The sequence below is a fragment of the Callithrix jacchus genome, chromosome 4 (genome assembly GCF_049354715.1).
Source record: "Callithrix jacchus isolate 240 chromosome 4, calJac240_pri, whole genome shotgun sequence".
Lineage (NCBI taxonomy): Eukaryota > Metazoa > Chordata > Mammalia > Primates > Cebidae > Callithrix > Callithrix jacchus.
The window spans coordinates 10,713,141-10,731,673 of record NC_133505.1 but is presented as its reverse complement, the minus strand read 5'-3'; the positions used below and the strand labels follow the sequence as shown (position 1 = coordinate 10,731,673).

General features: G+C 42.0%; 2 long non-coding RNA genes across 2 annotated transcripts in view; both read right to left on the bottom strand.

Moving 5' to 3' along the window:
- LOC144582015 (uncharacterized) overlaps positions 1–18,533 on the bottom strand; it is a 42,781-nt gene that overhangs the window by 5,745 nt on the left and 18,503 nt on the right. The gene's annotated exons all lie outside the window — the stretch shown is intronic.
- On the bottom strand, positions 7,503–13,245 carry LOC144582017 (uncharacterized). The gene is made up of 2 exons (XR_013533668.1): positions 10,668–13,245; positions 7,503–10,586 (listed from the first exon to the last, which is right to left on the bottom strand). It is a non-coding gene; the product is annotated as an uncharacterized LOC144582017 (long non-coding RNA).

The following is an 18,533-nucleotide window of genomic DNA, read 5'->3' as shown; positions in this document are numbered from 1 at the left end:
TAGTACAAAATGTAAATTTCTGGTAGAATCTTTTTTCCCTGAGTGTAGTTTCAGAATGTTAATTGTTAGATAACTAAGCTATTGCAGGCCTGTTTGAATCGGGACTGGGGGGAAATTGAATTTGGGATCGCCAAAAGCACTTTTATTGGACTTAATATTTATTATAGCTCAATATCAAGACATTGGTTTAGAAGTACTTGTTCATATAATACTACTCTTCTACTTTGTCACGAAATTGGAGTTAGGCTCAAATTTTACATTGTAATTGGGGTCTAGCTAACAGTAGCTGATAACATTCCTGTTGTACTTGTCTACAACGTTAACCCATTCAATCTTCACCTCAATTCTATTAGGTAGGAACTACAGGCTGACCATCCCTAATCCAAAAATCCAAAATCCAAACATTTTGAGCACTGATACAACACCACAAGTAGAAAATTTCGCACTTGACCTTGTGTACACACACTTTGTTTCATGTACGAAATTACTAAAAATGTTGTATAAAATTACCTTCAGGCTATGTGTATGTGCATGAGGTATAGATGAAACATAATTATGTTTAGACTTGGGTCCCATCCCCAAGATACCTCATTATGTATATGCAAATATTCCAAAATAAAAAAAGAAATCTGAAATTCTGAATACTTCTGGCCCCAAGCATTTTGGAAAAGGGAAACTCAACAAGTATTAGTGTTCCCATTTTATAGATGAGGAAAGTGAGTTCTGTAAGGTGAAGTAAGTAGACCAAAGTTACACAGCTAGTATGTGGGATGGCCAGGATGCTGAGCAGACAGTCTGCCATCAGTTCATGCTCTTAACCATGCAGCTCTACTGTCTGCTTAATTGAGAGTTAAATAATTTTGAGGGAAAAAATACTCCAGCTTGCCCTTATAAAATTCCAGAAATCAAACATGTAGTTATAGTGTAGGTTGGAGAAAAATAAGCGGTATCTATAATAAAAAGCACTCCTGGAAGACAGAGCACGAAGGTCTTTTCTGCCATCCAGCCTACTCTGGAATTCCACTTTCCAATACTCCATTTCACACAATAAAAAAGATGAATGCTTTAAGAACCTAAATGTAGTACAGTCTTATGACATTTTGCCAAAGAATAATGATTTTTTTTTTAAGATGAAAGCTGAAAAGGTCATCCACTTCCAATTTTGCAAACTGCAGGCCACCATGCACTTGTGGAAAACATTTTTTTTTTTAAATGGATTGCAGGCTGGGTGTGGTGGCTCTCGCCTGTAATCCCAGCACTTTGGGAAGCTGAGGCGGGCAGATCACCTGAGGTTAGGAGTTCAAGATCAGCCTGACCAACATGGAGAAACCCCACCTGTACTAAAAATACAAAATAAGCTGTGTGTGGTGGCACAGGCCTGTAATCCCAGCTACTGGGAAGGCTGAGGCAGGAGAATCACTTGAACTCGGGAGGCTGAGGTTGCAGTGAGCCAAGATCGTGCCACTGCACTCTAGCCTGGGCGACAAGAGAGACTCCATCTCAAAAAACAAATGAATTGCATTATAATAAATGTTATCAGAGTACATATTGATATTGTTTTATTTATGAAACTTTCATTTATGTGTGAGGTCACAACCTAAAATATGTTTCTTACTGTGGGTCATAAACAAAAACTTTGATATCTACTGATCTAGCCCACATTCACCTTCCAATAAGAGAGACGAGGACTGAATCTTCACTTCACAATGGCTGTCCACTGGGTTTTAAGAGCATCCTTAAAAATTCAAGCCTCACACTTATCACTAACTTTGCAAGTTTTTATTGCCTTAGGGAAAATTCTGGATTATATTTAATAATGTTACTTACCTTTTAATTTCTTGCCTTGAAGTGTCCTATTTTGTTATCACCTGACACTATATAGATTAAACTGTAAGTGATTTATAGGTGAATACTTCTAAAAGGTAGAAAGTTTTCCAGCAAAACAACTGCAGCAGAATAAGAAAGGATTGCCAGAAATCATCCAGTCCCTTGGTATTCAAACTGTGGGCCACAGACTAGCAGAATCGGCATCACCTGAAGCAGAAACTCAGGCTGCACTCCACGCCTACTCAGTCAGAATCTGTGTTTCCACAAGATCCCCAGCTCAGACATATGCACTGACCTCAGCCTTGTCTTCCCTACAAGTCAGGACTTTTGGTACTAGCAGGGGGAATAATGTTCATCAACTTAGATTTAATAGAACTTTCCCCCAAACTAGAAAATGGCAAAAGAGAATAGTAAGAACACATTATATCTTGTCTTACATTTGAGATATATATATATATGTGTGTGTGTGCATATCTATCTATACTTAGATACATACATATGTATACATACACACATACATCAACTAGTTTATCTGTTCATGACTATTTCATATCTTTTTTCCAGCTTTAGTGTAAATGTGTGAGAAAAACATAAGTTGTCTGATGCAAGCCTTCAGCTTCAGATCAACATGTATATTAGTTCATTTTCATGCTGTTGATAAAGACATACCCAAGACTGGGCAATTTACAAAAGAATCACAGTTCCACATGGCTGGGGAAGCCTTACAATCATGGCAGAAGGTGAAAGACACATCTCACATGGTGGCAGACAAGGAAGAGAGCTTGTGCAGGGAAACCCCCCTTTATAAAACCATCAGATCACTATGTTGACCAAGATGGTCTCGATCTCTTGACCTCGTGATCCACCTGCCTCGGCCTCCCAAAGTGCTGGGATTACAGGCTTGAGCCACCAGCCTGGGTAACAAGAGCGAAACTCCACCTCAAAAAAAAAAAACAAAACAAAAACCATCAGATCTTGGCTTGGTGTGGCGGCTTACACCTGTAATCCCAGCACTTTGATAGGCCGAGGTGGGTGGATCACCTGAGGTCAGGAGTTCAAGACCAGCCTGGCTAACATGGTGAAACCCTGTTTCTACTAAAAATACAAAAAATTAGCTGGGTGTGGTGATGCATGCTTGTAATCCCAGCTACTCGGGAGGTTGAGGCAGGAGAATCACTTGAACCCATGAGGCAAAGGTTGCAGTGAGCCAAGATTGCACCATTGCACTCTGCTTGGGCAACAAGAGTGAAACTCTGTCTCAAACAAAACAAAACCATCAGATCTTGTGAGACTTATTCACTATCATGAGAATAGTATGGGAAAGACTCACCCCCATGATTCAGTTACCTCCCACCAGGTCCTTCCCACAACATGTGGGAATTATGGGAGCCACAGTTGAGATTTGGGTGGGAATGCCGCTAAACCACATTGGCATGGTTATTTATACGGTCATCCTCTAGTCACCTCACTTACTTCTCACCCTTTTTACCTATTTGCCTACCCACTCCTACTCACATGCGTATTCCTTCCCACGTCACTTCCCTTTCTCTATCTACTTTCTAGTGTGTTCTCTCTCAACCCAAGCAATGCATTAATTTATTGCCCATTCTGCTCTTAGAAGTGTGCCTTTACATGTATTTATGTGTATGATGCATTCTTAATTTGGATCCATGAGAGATCTAATGACATTTATAGTATAATGAAATGTAATGATGAATTTCACTTCAAAGTGCACTACTGAGTTCAAAGCGATCATCTAGGAAATACCAGGGGTGGGGGGAGGCCAGAGGGAGAAAAGAGGATATTGTCCCTTTTATATTTTTTACAGTCTCATGGTGGAGAGAAGTGTGATATATCTTATTTGGAAATTCAGATGCTATGTTATGGAAGGAGAAGCAGAATTCATATTGAGTATGGATGAAAAAAGAGAAAGCTTCCCAAAGGATGTGGTCTTACATTGGTCTTTTAATAATAATTGACATTTCTATTGAAATGTCAATTATTATTAAATAATTATATATAATTATATATATATAATTTATAAAAAATATAATTTATAAAAATATATAATTTATATATAAAATATATAAATTATATTTTATATATAATTTTATATAATTTATATATATATAAAAAATATATATAATTTATAAAAAATATAATTTATAAAAAATATAAATAGAGAAAGGAGAAGTGAGAGAAAGAAAGGGCATTTCAAGTGAGCATGGTACATGTTCTCAGGAAACAATCAGTATCACAGGGCATGTGAGGATGAAATTGAAAAAAACGGAGCCCACTTAGAGAAACTTACATGTCATGCTTGGGCACTAGGTTCAATTCTAGAGTAAAGGGAGTCCACTCCTATTAAATACAACCAGTCATTTCTTCTCCCAAACACTGCAAGAGTAATTTTGTTTTGAAACACAGAGCTGAAAGTATATTGCCAATCTCATTTATCCGGCCTTCCATCTGCTTCTTTTTACCAGCTCCCACTATTCTAAAGTGAAAGAGCGACACTCCCCCTGATCTCCTTACTATGGAATCTTGTTTGTTTCATTCTTCCTTTCTGGATGCAGAGTGGTGCACCTGCTGCTTTCTGTGTGTGCAATGCTTCTCCTCCACCAGCCCACCCTCCTCTTCAGCAGGTTAGTACCTGTCCACCAAGTTCAGGTTATCTCAGCCCAAACACTGCTTTCTGACTTAGCCAGCTAAGTTAGGTTAACATATTTATATAATTAAGATTCATATAGAGTAGCCTTTCAAAATACCTATCACCGTTTACACACACACACACATTTTTTAGACAGGGTCTCCCTCTGTTGCCCAGGTTGGAGTGCAGTGGTGTGACTTCTGCTCACTGCAACATCCACCTCCCAAGTTCAAGCAATCTGCCTGCCTCAGCCTTCATTTTTTGTTTGTTTTGAGACAGAGTCAGTCTCACTCTCTCACCCAGGCTGGAGTGCAGTGGTGTGATCTTGGCTCACTGCAACCTCTACCTCCCAGGTTCAAGCGATTCTTATCCCTCAGCCTCTAGAGTAGCTGGAATTACAGGCACATGCCACCATGCTCAGCTTTCACCTCCTGCCATGATTTAGAAGAGACGGGGTTTCTTCATGTTGGTCAGATTGGTCTCACTCCTGACCTCCAAGTGATCCACACCCGCCTCCCGGCCTCCCAAAGTGCTGGAATTACAGGCGTGAGCCACTGTGCCCAGCCTACAGTTCATAATTACTTACTAACCTCTTCATCTGGGGAAAGTCTGTTCCCCAATAAGACTGTAAACTCACAGAGGATAGAGGTAATTTATGGTTTGGATGTTCCCTGCAGAAGTCACATTGAAATTTAATTGCCACTATAACAGTATTAAGAGGTGGGACCTTTAAGAAGTGATTAGAGGCTCTGCCCTCATGAATGAATTAATGCCATTCCCTTGGGAGTGGCTTAGGAGTAAGTTCCAGATAAAATGAGTTCAACCCCCTTTCCTTTGCTCTCTCATGCTCTCTTATCCTTCCAGCTTTCACTGTGGGTGACACAGCATGAAAGCCCTTATCAGATGATCAGTCCCTTGACCTTAAACTCCGTAGCCTCCAGAGCCATAAGAAATAAATTTCTTTTCCTTATAAATGACCCAAACTGTGGTATTCGGTTATAGGAGCATAAAACAGACTAAGACAGGAGATAATGTGTTTTGCTTAAAATGGGATTCCCTCCACTTAACACTTTGTCTATCACGTGGTTTGCTGAATGAATGAGTAGGAACAGCATAATTTGTACTGAGATTTGGCAGATGAATCAGAAGATATTGTAGAGAGACTGGGGGCTGGTAAGTGTGCTTGGTCAAAAGAATATGTGGTGGGGAGGCTGTGTGGAAGAAAGCATAGTATCACACATTTCTCATTTCCATTAAGCATTTTTCTACTTTTTCCATGTGTAAATTATAACAAATTAATGACTATATGTGCATGTATATGTCTTTTTCTAGGGGATCTGCAGGAGACAAATACCACTGGTACATGAATAGTTTGGCAGAAGGCCATTTGCTTAAAGGAGAGGCTTCTTTTAGTACAGAGTTTAGATAACATTCTCCAAATCCTATATTTAAGACACAAGTTTATGACCCAGCAACTCCACTCCTCGGTAGATTCCTAAAGAACTGAAAAAGAGGTATTCAAACTAAAGCTGTGCACCTGTGCTCATAGCATCACTATCTACGATAGCCAAAAATGGAAACGACCCAAAAGTCTATCGACTGGTAAGTGCTTAAAGAAACTGAGGTATAGTCAGACAGTGGAATATTACTTAGCCGTAAACAAGAATGAAGTACTGATATGTCCTATGGGGTGGATGAAACTTGAAAACCTGCTTAGTAAAAGAAGCCATACAAAAAAGTCACTTTTTTTTTTATGACATGAAGTCTCGCTCTGTCACCCAGGCTGGAGTGCAGTGGCACAATCTCAGCTCATTGCAATCTCCACCTCCCGGGTTCAAATGATTCTCCTGAGTCAGCCTCCTGAGTAGCTGGGATTATAGACACATGCCAACATGCCCAGCTTATTTTTGTATTTTTACTAGAGACAGAGTTTCACCACATTGGTCAAGCTGGTCTTGAACTTCTGACCTCGTGATCTGCCCACAGCCTCCCAGAGTGCTGGGATTACAGGTATGAGCCACCGCACCCAGTCTAAAAGGTCACGTAATATATGATTCCACTTACAGGAACTATCTAGAATAGGTAAGTCTACAGAGACAAAGGTTGGTGGTTGCCAAGGACTAGGAGCAGGGGGAAGGGGAGTAGACTGCTTAATGGGTAAGTGGTTCCCTTTTGCAGGGGGCAATGAAGATGCTTTAGAACTAGATAGAGGTGATGGTTGTACAATATTGTGAATTAGACACTATTGTTGTTGTTATTTTGAGGCAGGGTCTCGCTCTGTCACCCAGGATGGAGTGCAGTGGCACAATCTCAGCTCATTACAACCTCCACCTCCCGGGTTCAAATGATTCTCCTGAGTCAGCCTTCTGAATAGCTGGGATTATAGACACATGCCAACACGTCCAGCTTATTTTTGTATTTTTACTAGAGACAGAGTTTCACCACATTGGTCAAGCTGGTCTTGAACTCCTGATCTCATGATCTGCCCACCTCAGCCTCCCAGAGTGCTGGGATTACAGGTATGAGCCACCACACACAGTCTAAAAGGTCACGTAATATATGATTCCACTTACATGAGCTATCTAGAATAGGTAAGTCTACAGAGACAAAGGTTGGTGGTTGCCAAGGACTAGGAGCAGGGGGAAGGGGAGTAGACTGCTTAATGGGTAAGTGGTTCCCTTTGTGGGGGGAGGGGGCAATGAAGATGCATTAGAACTAGATAGAGGCGATGGTTGTACAATATTGTGAATTAGACACTATTGTTGTTGTTATTTTGAGGCAGGGTCTCGCTCTGTCACCCAGGATGGAATACTACAGTGCAATTTTGGCTCACTGCAGCCTTGACCCTCCAAGCTCAAACCACTCTCCCACCTCAGCCTCCCACGTAGCTGGGACGACAAGCATGGGCCACCACACCCGCTAATTTGTTTATTTTTTTGTAGAAACAGATCTATATACTCTTAAATCATGAAGTTTATGTTCTGTCAGTTTTACCCCAATAAAAATGGTTTAATATTTAAAAATATATTTAATAACTAGGCACTTTAGTAACCAGTTACTACAGAGATAATAAAAAGACATTGCGATCTTAATAACCGTTGTATGTTTCTCTTGGATTAAGGTTATAACCAGTCCTCCCTCTTTTGGAGTTTCACATCCAGAGACTCAACCAACAGTAGATTGGAAATATTCTGAAAAAAGTACCACAATACAACAATAAAAAATAACACAAATTTTAAGACAATACAGCATAACCACTGTTGACATAGCATTTACATTGTAGTTGGTATTACAAGTGACTAGATATGACTTGAAGTACGCTAGAGGCTGTGTGTAAATGTCCTCCAAACAAGTCTATAAAAGACTGACTATCATCAGTTTGAAGGACTATTTTTCTTCAGTTGGATGGATGAAAACTATTACCAACCTTTAATACTTTTCTGACTCCTGCAATTCACTTTAATGACTTATGATTATTATTGTGCAAATAATTAGGATAAATTTTAATGAAAGGCTTTCTTTGCATGTGCTGCAAATGATTGCCATGGTTAATAAAATTCACCTATTTTACAATAGTAGAAAGAGGAAAAAGTTAGAATTGATTTTTTTAAAAAGACCATTAAGACCTTTGGAAGTGGGTATCTCACTGTATTCCTGATGTCACTGACTCTAAGATGCAAATTTTTTTTCCTATTTTAACATTGCTGAACTCAGGGTGCCTGTGACAGGCACGGAGACCAGGCAGCTGTCACGATGTAGCTGTAGCTGTCATTGCCTGCTCTGGTTCATCCAAAAGTGCTAAATCATGTCCGGGACCTAGGGAACAATTCCAGAGACAAGAGTGCACTCTTTAAAGAACATTCTTGATTTTGAAACATGGACATTAATGAGTCAATGTCAAAAAATGGTTGTGAAGAGTTGAATTCGGAATGTGAAGTTGTCTCAGGAATGCTTAGACAGTTTGTTTCAATTACATTTGACTTTTCATATGTGTATGTACATATACACACACACACACAAACATGATATAATGTCCTTGCTAAATAAGCCTTAAGAAGCTATTTCAATGAGGGCCAAATAAAAATCAAATGATAAAAAAGTATTTAATCATAATTTAATTGGCAGCATTTTTTGTCTCCATAGAATGTAAAATAATGGTGTTATATATTCAGTGATATCTTCGATATAATCAAGCATAGCAACTCTTTTGTATAAAATCTTAAACATTTGTATTATTTTAGAAAGTCATTCACAGCTCCAAATATTAAAACTGGTACACTTTTAATTTAAAGGTTAGCATATTTCAGTTTAGCTCTTTCAATAAATGTTTACTGAAAACCTGCAAAAACAAAGAGATATATATCACATACAATGTGGAATATTAAAATATATGGTAGCTCATACTCCAAAAGAATTTACAGTCTGACAGATCCATGATATTACTGATTTATGATTATGAGTAACATTCATTCAAAAAACACGTACTGAGTAATTTCCATGTATCGGGTTCAGTTCTGAGAACTGGGAATACAGTAGTAAACAAAGCAACCTTCCTACCCTTCTTGAATTTGCATTCTAGAAGGAAGACAGTCTGTAAAAGGGATATATAGGTAAATGTATGTAGTGCTGGACAGTGATAAAGGCTAAGAAACAAAAGTAACTGAAGACTGGAAGAGGACTGTAAATGTTGGAAGGAGACTGAAGTTTTAGGTAAGTATCTAGAAAGCCCCCACTAGAAAACCTGCAGGAAGTAGGGGGCAAAACAGATCGCAGGGGAAAAGAGCATTCCAGTGGAGGGAACCTGGAAGGCCAGAAGCGGAGGCGTGCCTGCATGTTGAGGAACAAGGAAGGTAGTCCAACTAGAGTGGAGGAAAGAGCGTAGCAGCTGATGGCATCAGAGAAGTCAAGAGCAACCAAGTGACACTGAGCCCGTGCATGGTCAGAGTTAGGACCTCTGCTTTTCTTCTGAGTGGGATGAGAGTCATTTGCAATGTCTTAGCAGAGAAGTGACTCACTTTTGATGGTTTGCCTTGACTGCTATGTTGAGAGGAGACTGAAAGGGGGCAGGGCACAGCCGGTAGCCAGTTAGGAGGTGTCTTAGTCGAGGCCCAGCTGCTGTAACAAAATACCTGGGACTGGACAATTTCTAAACAATCAAAACTGACTCTCAAAGTTCCAGAGGCTGGGAAGTCCAAGGTCAAGGCACCAGCATATTCTGTGTCTGGTGAGGGCCTGTTTCTCATAGATGGTGCCTCCTCTGTGTACTCGCATGGCAGAAGACAAAAGGACCTAGCTAGTTCCCTGCAGCCCTTTCATGAGGGCACTAATCCCATTCATGGGGGTAGAATCCTCATGACTGAATCACCTCCCAGAGATCCCACCTTCTAGTACCATCAGGTTGGGGTTTAAGTTCCAACATATGAATTTTAGAGGGACACACACATTTAAACCACAGCAGCAGGTGAAAGATGAGGGCACCTTGGATCATGGTAGTGTGAGTGAGGAAGGTGAGAGTGATAGAACTTTGAATATATATACAGATTTGAGATGAAGTCTCACTCTCCCAGGCTGGAGTGCAGTGGTGCAATCTCAGCTCATTGCAACCTCCACCTCCCAAGTTCAAGTGTTGAAAACCTCAGCTTTCCAAACAGCTGAGACTACAGGCGCATGCCCCCACACCCAACTCATTTTTTTTCATATTTTTAGTAGAGACTGGTTTTCCCCATGTTTCGCAGGCTGGTCTTGAACTCCTGACCTCAAGTGATCTACCCACCTTGGCCTCCCAAAGTGCTGGCATTATAGGTATGAGCCACTGCACTCAGCCAAATTCTGAACATATTTTGAAGGTAGCACCAACAGGATTTGTTGATAGATTGGAGGTGGGGCATGAAATACAGAGAGTTGTCACATGATGCCATGGTCTTTGGTCTGAGCAAATATAATGAAGTTGTCATTAGCAGGATGAGGAAGAATCGAGGAAGCACCATCAAGATCTCAGTTTTGAGTATGTTGCATTTGAGATGCTGTGCTCTGTGAAGTGATTCTAGCAGGTCTAGAATTGGCCTGAACTTTTACTGAAATGAGAAATAGACCTGCATAGCATTGTTCCCTGGGAAGACACAGAACATATTGATTACTAGTGGTACTTTGTACCCATAGGTCTGTGGAGTTTTTGGATGGTTTATACTACCTTGTCAGCATTGTTGATTAGTAATGGTGAGGTTAGATTGATGGTTTGCACCTGGTTTCAGTGAGGACCGTCTCCTCCCTCACCCACTAGAAGGCTCTGCCATTGGGCCCAGTTGCACAGGAGCAAGTGCCCAAGTGATGCCTATGGGATAAAAGAAACCCAAGATCAGATGGTCACGGTGGTTCACACCTGTAATCCCAACACTTTGGGAGGCTGAAGTAAGTGGATCACCTGTGGTCAGGAGTTTGAAACCAGCCTGACCAATTTGGTGAAACCCATCTCTACTAAAAATACAAAAATTAGCTGGACATGGCCGTGGGTGCCTGTAGTCCCAGCTACTCAGGAGGCTGGGACTCAAACCCAGGAGATGGAGGTTGCAGTGAGGCGAGATCATGCCACTGCACTCCAGCCTGGGTGATACAGCTAGACTCCTTGAAAAAAAAAAAATCCTGAGACCCAAGACAAGACTCCATTTGGGGCTCCCTAGTTGTAAGGTGTTCTGTCTACGTATCAGTGGTTCCTGATCTGGGAGAGGGCATGTCAAGTGTGGCCGTTCCAGAGGGAGGATAATTGGAGCTTGCACCTGGCCCCTCTGGACCCCTTGCTGTGTGACACAGCCTGTTGGAAATAGATGTTCAGTGCTGCAAAGAAAAACTGGCACTGAGACAAAGTGTCTTTCAGCAAGGCAATTTTTGCCTCCTGGACTGCAAAAAGGGTACCCTCGCTAGTCATCGTGCATGAGAGTACAAAGAACAAAGGTAAACACGCAAATTTATTTCTTACACATTTGGGGTTGTCACTGCTGTGTCTGATCTCCGTTGGCTGGAGCCAGACCTCAAAATCTAAGCTAAAACCCCATTGGCTAACAACTTAAGACTTTTCTAAACAGGTAAAAGCAGTGGAGAGCTGGGAAATGCCTGTGAGCACGTCCAGCACAGTTAAAGTACAAGGACACAAAATGTACTATGTGCCTGTAAGCATGGCATGTCTAATGGCTGCATAGGATAGGGCTTAACGAAGAGTTATTAGCACACTTATGATTTATTCTTTAACAAGAAACCAAACTTTAAAAAGGAACTTTTCTACTTCCCACACAGCCCTCGGTTGTGATGCATGCCCCTACTTCAATGCTGCTGCTATATCGTATCCTCTTCCTGCAGAAAACTGTGGATTCGTAAACACTGTCATTTGGTGACCTGTAAGTCTTTAGCAATGAAACTCTGCTCAGCTGCCACCAATAAAGCAGATGCCAGTTAGACATTAGGAGGCTGATTACAGAAATGGACTCTAAAGCTCCTCCATCAAAGATGAAGTCTATTTCCCCACTCTTTGAATTGACCAGTGACTTTCTTTTGGTAACAGAATGTGGTAATAGGAACAGTGGCTGGTTCTGGGCCTAAGCCTTGTTAAGTGAAGCCAAATTCCACCTGGGGTTGCCTCCGTACTTGTGTCTAAGTTAGATTGCAGTAACAAACTGCAATCTAACCTAGACATAAATTAGATGAAAGCAAAACTCACGAGCAGACTTTGGTAAGAAATAGCTGAGTCCCAACCACTCACAGCAACTGAGCTTCAGTCAGTTACAGGTGGCCAACTGATCAGACCAGCTTCAAATATAGTGTCTGCTGATTGGTTACCGAGCTGTAACTAATCAAGTTGTTTCTGAAGCTCATTTCTGTTTTCTGTCTATAAATGCTGCCTGCCTACGTTGCAAAGTAGGGCGCTCTCACCTGGTGTTTTCTCTCTCTTCTTTTTCCTCCCACCCTCCATCTCTCCCTCCTATCCTCCCTCCCTCTCTCCCTCTTACCTTCCCATCCTCCCTCTCTCCCAGGCTATCCTGCTGAAGGATGAGACATTTGCAGCAGAGTGAAATCAGCTCAGTTTTCCCAGCAGAGGCCCCATACATTTGAGAAAGCCCAGAAAAGATTACTCAAGCCATTCAGCAAACCTATTGACAGCTGACAATAGATGCATAAATGAGCTTCACCAAGCCCAGCACAAATCATCTGAACTGCTCAGCTGGTCCACATACTGTAAGCAAAAATAATAGTTTGTTATTATATGCACTAACGTTTTGTGGTTGTATGTTATACAACATTATTGTGGCAATGGGTAACGGACACATGTTCAAGTAGAGATGTCAAGCAGGCAGTTGGATGCATGCGTCTGAAGGTCAGGTGAGAAGTCCAAGCTGGAGGAAACTGTGAGAGCATTCAGCAACGTAGTGGACACAGCTGCTCCACCTAGACTCCCTGCGGTACCTTGTTTTCTTTTGAGAGCCCCACTCCTGCTTTTGCTTCTAACACCCAGCACCTGTGTCTTTTTGGAGTCTTCCCTTAGGCTTTTAGAGCTGCTTTCCCGTCCACAATCAGAAAACAAGATATACTTGGAAACTGACTTCCCTCCAGGACAGTGGTCCCCAACCTTTTTGGCACCAGGGTCCGGTTTTGTGGGAGACAGTTTTTCCATGGACCGGGCAGTGCAGGGGATGGTTTTGGGATGATTTGAGCACATTGCATTTATTGCGCCCTATATTTCTATTATTATTACATTGAAATCTACAATGAAATAATTACACAATTCACCATAATGTAGAATCAGCGGGAGCCCTGAACTTGTTTTCCTGCAACTAGATGGTCCCATCTGAGGGTGATAGGAGACAGTGACAGATCATTAGGCACTAGATTACCGTAAGGAGTGTGTAACCTAGATCCATCACATATGTAGTTCACAATAGTGTTCCTGCTTCTATGAGAATCTGATGCCACTGCTGATCTGACAGGAGATGAAGCTCAGTTTCACTCTCTGGCCCACTGTTCATCTTCTGCTGTGCAGCTCAGCTCTTAACAGGCCATGGACCAGTACCATTCCCTGGTCCAGAGGTTGGGGATTCCTGTGCTATAAGACAGGAGGTGGAGCTCAGGCAGTAATGCGAGGGATAGGGAGTGACTGGAAATACAAATGAAGCTTCACTTGCTTGCTCATCTACCACTCACCTCCTGCTCTACAGCTCAGTTCCTAACAGGCCGCAGACAGGTACCGGTTCATGGCCCAGGGTTTGGAGACTCCTGTTCTAGGACAATCCTTGACCAGTGACACACAGGCACAGGGTACAGAGCAGAAGGTGTGTGAAAGCCTAGTTCTCTTGTTCGAAAAAACTCTGGGCATATCTTAAGCCCCAGGGTTTCTGTACACCCAGGATTGGGTTAAAACCACCACCCTTTGCAAAGCCTGCCTGAGATTATGCCTTTGCTGGGCTTCCTCTCCTCTGTTTACATCTCCCTCTGCCTTACAAGTCCAGGGAGTATTTCCTTAAGAAATTATGTGCATACAAATCAGGCTCTGCTTCTGGGTCACCCACCCTAAGACAACACGTAAGTAATATTTGAAGCCATAAGTCTAGATGAGCAATCTATAAGATTAGCAAGGGGCTTGGTATTCATAGTTATTCTCTATATTTAGCATTTTAAGACATTTTGATTTTTTTTAAATTTTGCATTCCTTTTTAAAATTTTGGAACCAAGGCAATTCTGAATGTTGCTAAGTATAAAGTCTGCCCTTGCACTGATGAATTTATGGAGCAAATATTCAAGATTCTGTCAGAGTCGGATTTTCTAACCAGGTTAACATCCCCTTGATAACATATTGGCTTCTGGATGCAAATATAAAAATAAATAGAGGGATGGGAGTGTGTGAGACTGTGTGCAAGTGTGTGTGTGTGTGTGTGTGTGTGCAGACACTTCTGTTGAGGCAGGAATAAAGGAGTCCTATGCATGTTATTGGCCATCAGACCAGGTGAGAAATAGCCCCATGGAACTAGAGAACACATTCCAGATTCTGGAGTGTTTTGCACAAAATCTAAGAGTAATATGGTAAAGCTCCAAAAAGCAAAAATGACCACAAATAGACATCATTCAAAAATATTTATTTTAGGTCATTTACTATATAACTGTCAATGCACATGTAGGATGAACTTATCAGACATGATTCTGCCCTCTCTGCCCTTAAAAGTTTATAGGCTGATGAGGGGAGGAGAGATAGGCATTAAATAATTACCTAGATAATCCTTTACTTGTTATTTGTGTTTGAAAGAAAAAGTACAAGGCATTCTTAGGGTAAATGACAGGGGACTAACTCTCTGGGTTAGTGACTGGGGAAAACACTTTTTGGCTTGTCCAGACTCTGAGCTCCCCAGAGCAGAGACTGTGTCTTGCTCACCCTCCATCACAATGCTAGATTTGTGGCACTTTAAAAATGTTTGTTGAATGGATGCATGAGGTTAGTAGTGAGGATGAGAATAAGGGCTGTGGTAAAGGAGACCTAGGAGAAGTTGAAGCCAGATCATGGAAGACCTTAAGTATCATTTGAAAAAGTTTGGACTTCATTATGTGGGACATGGGGGGGCCACTAAAAGTGTCTGAGCCAGATTGATGTGATTAGAGCTGTGTTTCATGAAGGCAACTCTGGAGAGGCTGGGGGTAGGGGGCCAGCTGGGAAGGCGCTTAGATTGGTGGTAGCAGAAAGGGATGGGAAGGAGGAAACAGCGACAAGGGGATGATTGGCTGCATCAGACCCTGAGAACTCATTTCAAGTGAGAGATTTGCTCTGGGGCATTTGCCACCAGAGGCTGCAGTTCACATAAACTCTCTGTAACATTTCCTAAGAATTCTCCAGAGGCTCATGAGTTTTCTAGTTAGGTAATTAAGAAATAGTTATGTTCTCAAGAGAATAGCTGAATGCCCTAGATAATTTCTCCAATTTCGATTTAGCAAATGGGTGGGATAACTATGCCATCCTTCCTTTTTGACTGATGCCCACTTCCTTCAGACTAAACAACCATTCAATCACACTGCAGCAACATCAGTCACCGACGACGTCTTTAGAAGCTTCACTGTGTCAGCTCCTGGATTTGGGCTTCCCTTTATGAACTAGAGTTTATGGTTCATTTTTATTGCTCTATCTCCTACTCGCTGTAATTGCCATTACTGTAGATGATACCATGGGTTTGTTTGTTCATTAAAAGTAAATAAGTCTGAAAGAAAAGGGAACATACCAAAAATTTATGCTGTATTGCAAATTTTATATCAGAAGTCAGGAATGAGAAAATTTAAGATTCTCCAGGCACTCGATGTTAATTTCTCTGCCCTACATGTTTCAAAAGATATTTCAAATCTGATCCTGAATCCGAAGTAATCATCCATAAGGTGGGTGGGTTAGCATGAGCATAATTTATCTTCTGGTTTGTTAATTTCATAAACAATATTTATGATTAATTATTCTGTGCACTCCTGAACATTTATGAGGGTCTATTATGTGCCAAACTCTTGCATATTTTATATCTTTATGTACCTAAAGCTTTCATCTTCACACAACTCCTGCAAGGTGCTGTGTTATTATCTCTATTTTACAGTTGAAGCAACAGGCTCAGAGTGGTTCAGTGACTTGCCTGAGGCTACACAGCTCATCGGTGATGGAGCCTGTTGGAAATTGGAGTTACCTTGGCTCCAAGCCCCACTCCACTATCCTGCCTTTCTCTAAGATTGAACCAGAGCTCCACAACTCAGCAAAAAGGTTGAAAGTCTTCTCTAACGTAGGCGGATAAAATGAAAGCTGTCTTTCATGCTGCCCTGTCATCAAAGCCGAGAGCAAGCCTCAGTAAGTTTACCAGTTTGAGTGAGCAAAACAACCCGATTCCCAACAGCAAGCAGGCATGACCACTGTTGAGAAACATTAAGTTTACCCTGCCCCCATGGTTCTCTTGTGGAAGATACTTTTAGTTTGTAATTAGTGGTAGGCGGGTAACAGCTGCCTACCTAGTATATTTGTATATGTAGCTCACCTGTGTATTAATAAGAATCACGTGTCAAAGAGCAAATAAACACATGGATGACTCTCTGCTCGGGGGTTTTCAGTCTGGAGAGCTGTCAGCCCCACAGGCTCTCAGGCTGTTGGTCCCCAGGATAGATTCACTCCGTTGTGCTGTTTCGGTATCTGCCTCTCAAATACCTTCAGCGCCATCTGGGTGGGGGTCTCCCAACTGAGCTGGTTTTTGGTAAGAGGTGCCCAAATGTGGAGACTAAAACCCAGGATGAAGGATTGCCTGAACAATGGAAAAAGAGGCTAAGCTGAAGGTATCTCTGCAATGTTTGAAAAGAATCCTCCAGCTGAGTTAGGGGGAGCCAGAAGGAGCCCAGGGGGAGCCTCCTATGTGAATTAGGGAGAACCCAGAAGTGGCCCAAATACTACTGGAAAAAATCCCCGGGGTAAGTTGGGGAGCTCAGGAGGAGCCCAAGGGAGACTCCCAGGGTGAATTAGGGAGAACCTTGAAGTAGACCAAGAATGTTTGAAAAAATCTCCCAGGGTTAGTTGGGGGAGCTCGGAATTGGCGCAAGAACATTTGAAAAAAATCTCCCAGGGTGGCAGCTGGGGGAACTCGGTCATATTGGGGTAACATCAGCCAAAGATCAAGCAAACACAGGGCTTATTTGGTGTGGTCCATTTGGACTTTGGTGTGTTTTGCCCTGGAGCTGTTTCAGACATAAGGTGAGGAAAAGGATTCAGGAGAAAATTCAGGAGAAGAGAAGGAGTGTGATTAAGTATGTAAAGAAATCATGGAGCAAAAAGATGAAAAGTCAGATGAGGAAAAGGTGTGCCCGTCAGCCCTGCTCAGTATCTTGTAGAGAGATGGTCAGAGCCTCCCCAATATTTCTACTGCTGCTTCTGTTGGCGTGTGTGCTCCTAGAACTATGGTAACCAGTTCAGGTGCTTGTACTCCTATATCTATGGTAACCAGTTCTATCCAAGCTGGGATTCAACAAGAGGGAAATGAGGGAGATTTAGAGGCATGGCAATTTCCAGTGGTTACACACCTTCCAGATCAGCAAGGGCAAGTATGGGTTGCTTTTGAACCCCTTCCCTTCAAACTGTGAAGAGTTTAAACAGGCCATCAGTCAGTATGGGCCTGAGTTTCCATTTGTGCTAGGATGATAGAAGAGCATAGCTTTTTTTTTTTTTTTATTGTATTTGGGTTCTGGAGTACACGTGCACATCCTGCATCCTGCAGGATTATTGCATAGGTACCTACATGCCATGGTGGTCTGCTGTCTCCATTCCCCACCTCCACCACCCCCCCACCCCTACATCCCCCCATCAGGCATTTCTCCCAGTGTTATCCCTCCCCATCCTCCCCACCGCCATCCCCCCTCCCCCACACCTAGCTCTGTGAATGTTGTTCCCTTCCCTGTGCCCAAGTGTTCTCATTGTTCATCACCCGCCTATGAATGAAAACGTGGTGTTTGGTTTTCTGTTCTTCTGCCAGTTTGCTGAGAATTATGGTTTCTAGGTTCATCCATGTCTGTACAAAGGAAACGAACTCATTGTTTTTTATGGCTGCATAGTATTTCATGGTGTATATGTGCCACTTTTTTTTTTTTTTTTTTTTTTTTTTGCCCAGTCTATCATGGATGGGCATTTGGTTTGGTTTCCAGGTCTTCCCAGTCATAAACAACACCACAATGAACATATGTGTGCATGTGTCTTGATGACAGAATGATTTATAATCCTTTGGGTATATACCCAGTAATGGGATTGCTGGGTCAAATGGAATTTCTATTTTTAGATCCTTGAGGAATCGCCACACTGTCTTCCACAATGGTTGAACTAATTTACACTCCCACCAACAGTGTAAACGTGTTCTTATTTCTCCACATCCTCTCCAGCATCTATTGTCTCCAGATTTTTTTTTCTTTTTCTTTTTTTTTTTTGAGACGGAGTTTGGCTCTTGTTGCCCAGGCTGGAGTGTAATGGCGCAATCTTGGCTCGCTGTGACCTCCACCTCCCGGGTTAAAGTGATTCTCCTGCCTCAGC